This window comes from Panthera onca, chromosome A3 (assembly GCF_046562875.1).
Source record: "Panthera onca isolate mPanOnc1 chromosome A3, mPanOnc1 haplotype 2, whole genome shotgun sequence".
Classification (NCBI taxonomy): Eukaryota; Metazoa; Chordata; class Mammalia; order Carnivora; family Felidae; genus Panthera; species Panthera onca.
The window spans coordinates 32,444,296-32,449,111 of record NC_138341.1 but is presented as its reverse complement, the minus strand read 5'-3'; the positions used below and the strand labels follow the sequence as shown (position 1 = coordinate 32,449,111).

The 4,816-nt window shown below is 44.5% G+C and overlaps 1 long non-coding RNA gene across 1 annotated transcript; it reads left to right on the top strand.

Moving 5' to 3' along the window:
- Positions 1–408: 408 nt before the first annotated feature.
- On the top strand, positions 409–2,903 carry LOC132691624 (uncharacterized). Its single transcript, XR_009615907.3, has 3 exons — positions 409–606; positions 2,054–2,116; positions 2,422–2,903. It is a non-coding gene; the product is annotated as an uncharacterized LOC132691624 (long non-coding RNA).
- The last annotated feature ends 1,913 nt before the right edge of the window (positions 2,904–4,816 follow it).

Below are 4,816 nucleotides of genomic sequence, written 5' to 3'. Positions count from 1 at the left end.
CCTAATTCGCATAAACAACTTGGTCGATGGATCAGCTTAATAGAAATCAGCCTTTCATAAGAATGAGGAAAATCCATCAGCTGAAGGACTTGAAAATTATACAGAGCAATATATAAGCTTAATTTCAAAACCATTTCCGAGCTGCCCGGCTGCCTAACAACGTGCCAGTGAATGCAGGGGACGGAGCTGTTCCACTCCTGGGAAGCATTTAAACAGCATCTGCATTTGTTCCTGACAACGGAGCCACAGAGGCCACGTTTGCCTTAGGCGGGTGTTGGAAACGGATCAAGTGGGAGGTCCGCTGCATTCTAAGGTTCTGACGGTGTACTCAATTATCTCATGGAGACGCAGGATTCCGACCAAGGACGCTGAGGTCAGTGTGACATCACAACAGCCAAAACAGAAACACGGGTGCCGGAGACTCTTAGGTGTAGGAGATCAGGCTACAGCTCCTCTGTGCCTCTTTGAACTGCCTGGGGACGAAAGAGGGGACTGCAAACTTATCAGGCTGGCCTAGACACGGAAGTATTTCAGAGGCAGGGTCCCTGTGAAGGACCCCTGACTCACAGCCTCACCCTGAGCTTCTCAAAGGCCATAGGATAGGAGGTGGTAACTAGAGGGCGGGCCTCTTGTGTTTCTCTACCATGAAACCAGTAGTGCTGAGACTATGAATGGTTCTTCCAGCCGGAACTAAAGAACCAAGTCAGGGAAGGGGATGATAGCATGGAGTCGAATTTGGAAGCTAGGTGGCATCCAGATTTGCTCAACACTAAGGTTAAGGGTGGAGCCTGGATTCGGAATCTAATGCAACAGCAAGTGCTTGGGAGGCAAACAGATTTGCATTTAAATTCCACTTCTCCCCGGAGATTTTTGGCAATTGCCTTACACTTTCCAAGCCTCAGTTTTCTCATGGGTAAAATGGAGCTGATGATGCTTCCTTTAAGGAACTGTATGAGAGTTAAATTAGATAGAGTACGGGGGAAAAAAGACAAAAGGAAAAGCTGGGCTCAGAGCGGGCATCCTGATTTCTAATTGTCCTGCTTCCTACTCCCTTTGCACCGCAGTCCTCCCCCCTGGGTGCAGAATTGAATCACCGGGGGAATTTTTTAAACCATTCCTATGCCTGAGCCTCCCCTGCCCCAGAGATTCTGATGTAACCAATTCAGGATGAGACATAGTTATCGAAATTTTCAAATATTTAAAAAATCTCCCCAGGAGACTCTAATAAGTTCCCAAGATTGGAACCCCTGCCCAAGTATATCAGAATAAGTATCATCTTTGGATTCAAAATTTTCTATTATGGTTTGGGCAAATATTTTACTTCTCTGAGGCTTAATTTATTTAGTATTTTAAGAAGGGGAGTAATATTCCAATTTTATAGAATTCCTTTGAATATATAGTGAGATATATTTCATAAAGCTCCCAAAAGAAGTAACTGACAATTAATAGATGCTCAATAAATACTCATTTCTCTCCCTTTCATTTCTTTTTTTCCCCAAAGTTTGTTTATTTATTTTGAGAGGGGAGAGGGGCAGAGAGAGGGAGAGAGAGAGTCCTAAGCAGGCTCCACGCTATCAGCACAGAGCCTGATGTAGGGCTCTATCCCACGACTGTGAGATCATGACCTGAGCCAAAACCAAGAGTTGGACACTTAACCGACTCAGCCACCCAGGCGCCCCTCTCCCTTTCTTTTCTTGTCATTAATCAAGGAACACATGTGTTAAAATATAAAATACGAATAAATAAATAAGGCCAATAGACATGACATAGTACCAATCAGACAGTTTTGAAATTAATTACTAACTCCGTTAGGCAAGAGTATCTTACGTATCTTCTGCTACGTAAGGTTAAATCCTAAGATAGGGCTGGCAAAAATGGCATTCATTAATCCCGTTCCTCCCTTCCATGCTCATGGCAGACATCACTAATCAATCATAGCACTCTTTCCCACTGACCCCTAAAGAGGCATCAAATTCCTTTACCATACAGCCTATACTAACAATTAATCAGAGCTGCCATTTGTATTGAAAGACATTTGCCTTCCCTGTCTTAGGTCATGAGCTGCCTCAAGCCTGCAAATGAAGCATACTGCAGAGAAAATTAAGTGGGCTTCCGGGTAAGTGGAGAGAGTGTGGAGTGGAGAGAAATAAAGGCAGACCCTGAGAGTGCCCAGCTCTGTGCCCCCCGATCTGTACTAAGCTAAAACTCTATGCTTTCCGGCGAGTGCAAGGAATGCAGTGGGGAAACAAGTAAACGCCAAGCTAGAAATGAAAGAACCAGCGTCTGCACGGTGCCTAGTGCACTCAAGGTGCACTTCCCTCCCACGATTTCCAGAAAGGGCTAGCAGAGTGTTTTCCAAAGCCAGCTTATTTCTCTGACTCGGAAATGTGAAACTAACTATTGCAGTGTTTCTCCCCTAAGATGATAGGCAAGGGCTCTGACGAGAAGGCGCCCATGAAGCTCAAGTCAGCAGGGGAAAGCCCGACATCGCTGCCTGAAAGCTTGTCACAGCTGAGACCTTGCACACGCCAAGGACACGTGCGGACGGCTGGGATCCTCCTCTGCTGTGCCCACCCAAGGACAGCCAGCTCTTCTGCAGAGGCTTCTGCTGCTATTCCCTGTTGCTGATTAACCCCTTCCTAGGCCACAAGCACGTTCACTCGTCACGGCACGGCCTCAGCCCCTGCTGGGCAACACTGTGTGACCACTTGGACCTGATTCCACAGCAGGCACGGGGGGTAATTCTGATAGCCTGGTATAAAATCTCTCCTTTGGGACCTTAAATAAGACAGTAACTTACTACACTCAATCTCTCCCTTCTATCACAAGTACTTCCCTTTGTGAAAATTCAGGACCAGGCGCTGGGAAATAGAACCACAGCACACGGCACAGAAGGTGGATTTTGTTCGTTTTCTTTTCTTTTTTTTTTTTTTTTTTTTTTGCCTCCAAAACGTTCACCAGGCTCCTTTCCCTTCCACCCCCAGCATGGAGAAGTCAGCATAACGACTGAAGTCACAGGGCAGTGACAGCATTTGGGAAGCCACACAGAGGCGTGGACAGGGAGCCCCAAGCCCAAGGATCCAGGGCAGGGAGGGGTGAGGCGCCAGGCAGGAAGGGTGTGGGATGTGGAGCTGAGCAGGAGAAAGACAGCTGGTGTGGTTGGGAGATTGAGCAAATAGGTAAATACACTGAGGATTATACGAGCCAAAATTCTCATTGCCAGAGAAGATATTTATAAACTGAAACAGGAAGTTTAGAAAGAACCCTGAGGTGTTGGACTGGAGCTGAGGTATCAGTATGAACTTATGTTTTTATTAGTGGGTGTCTGTGTGTGTGTGTGTGTGTGTGTGTGTGTAAATATACACAGACAGACAGATAAATACAGAAATAGTCACAGATAAAAATGTGTACACACGTGTATACCCATATACACATATAATGTACAGTATACATTTCCCATCTCTGTCCACTGAGTGAGTGAGCCTAAAAGCAATGTACCCCACTACCAATTAACACACTGAGTGCCTACATGTCAGTTCCTAAATGTCTTTTATTTTTTAAGCCAGTTTTAGTAATTTGTTTACTTATTGATATTTTTGTGGGGGATTTTTTCAGGTTTATTTATTTTTGTCTAGAGAGAGCAGGGGGAGGGGCAGAGAGAGAGGAAGACAGAGGATCCAAAGCAGGCTCTGTGCTGTCTCGTGAATCGAGAGACCATGACCTGAGCTGAAGTCAGATGCTTAACTGACTGAGCCACCCAGGCGCCCCTTTATTTTATTTTTAAGTCAGCTCTGCACCCAACGTGAGGCTTGAACTCACACCCCTGAGATCAGAGTTGCATACTCCACCAACTGGGCCAGTCAGGTGCCCCTAAATGTCCTTTATTAAAAGAAACTAGAGGACAGACTGGGTAGCTCAGTCGGTTGAGTGTCCAACTCTTGATTTGGGCTCAGGTCATGATCCCAGAGTCATGGGATCGAGTCCCTCTTTGAACTCCAGAGTGAGCATGATGTCTATTTGAGATTCTCTCTCTCCTCTCTCCCTCTGCCCCTCCCCACCCTCTCTCTCTCTCCAAAATTTTAAAAGAAGAAGAAACTAGATGTCCTTGGGAAAATGGTGGATTCCAGGGCTGCAACAGAAAAAGTACAAGTTGAACCTGAAACATCATTTATGCCAGAAAATAAGGAAATGCTCATGAACGATGGGGAGATGTCAAAAGGATACAGGAGCCAGCGTGATAGGGTCAAATCTGGGGCAAATAAATGCTCAAACAAGAATAGTAATAATGGATTACAACCCACTGAATAAAATTGGAATCCATGTGTGCATATTCATATACACAATGAATGAATGAGGGAAAAGGAAAGCGTTCTAGTAGAATGCCAATGAATAAACATGGAAGAAATGATGGAACTAGACATTTCACCATCTGGCAACCTTCATAAATGTGGTCGATTCAGTCAATGGATGCTAAGGCCAGTAGTTAGAAGTTTAATAAGGAATAGAAGATCGATTAATCTCGGAATATGTTCCCATAAAACACTAATCAATTATAAAAGCCAAAATGTTGAATTTAGGGGGAAGAGACTCAACAGACAATATGACCAAGTAATCAAGGTGAGTGGTGGGAAGAGGTGACAACATGTGCCTCCTGGTGAACCAGGAAGAACAAGCATTATTTCTGTAGAATTACTTCCCAGATAGATACAGATATAGATATAGATATAGATATAGATATAGATATAGATATAGATATAGATAGATATAGATAGATAGATCTCCTCTGACCAAGTAATTACATTCCTAGGTATTTTCC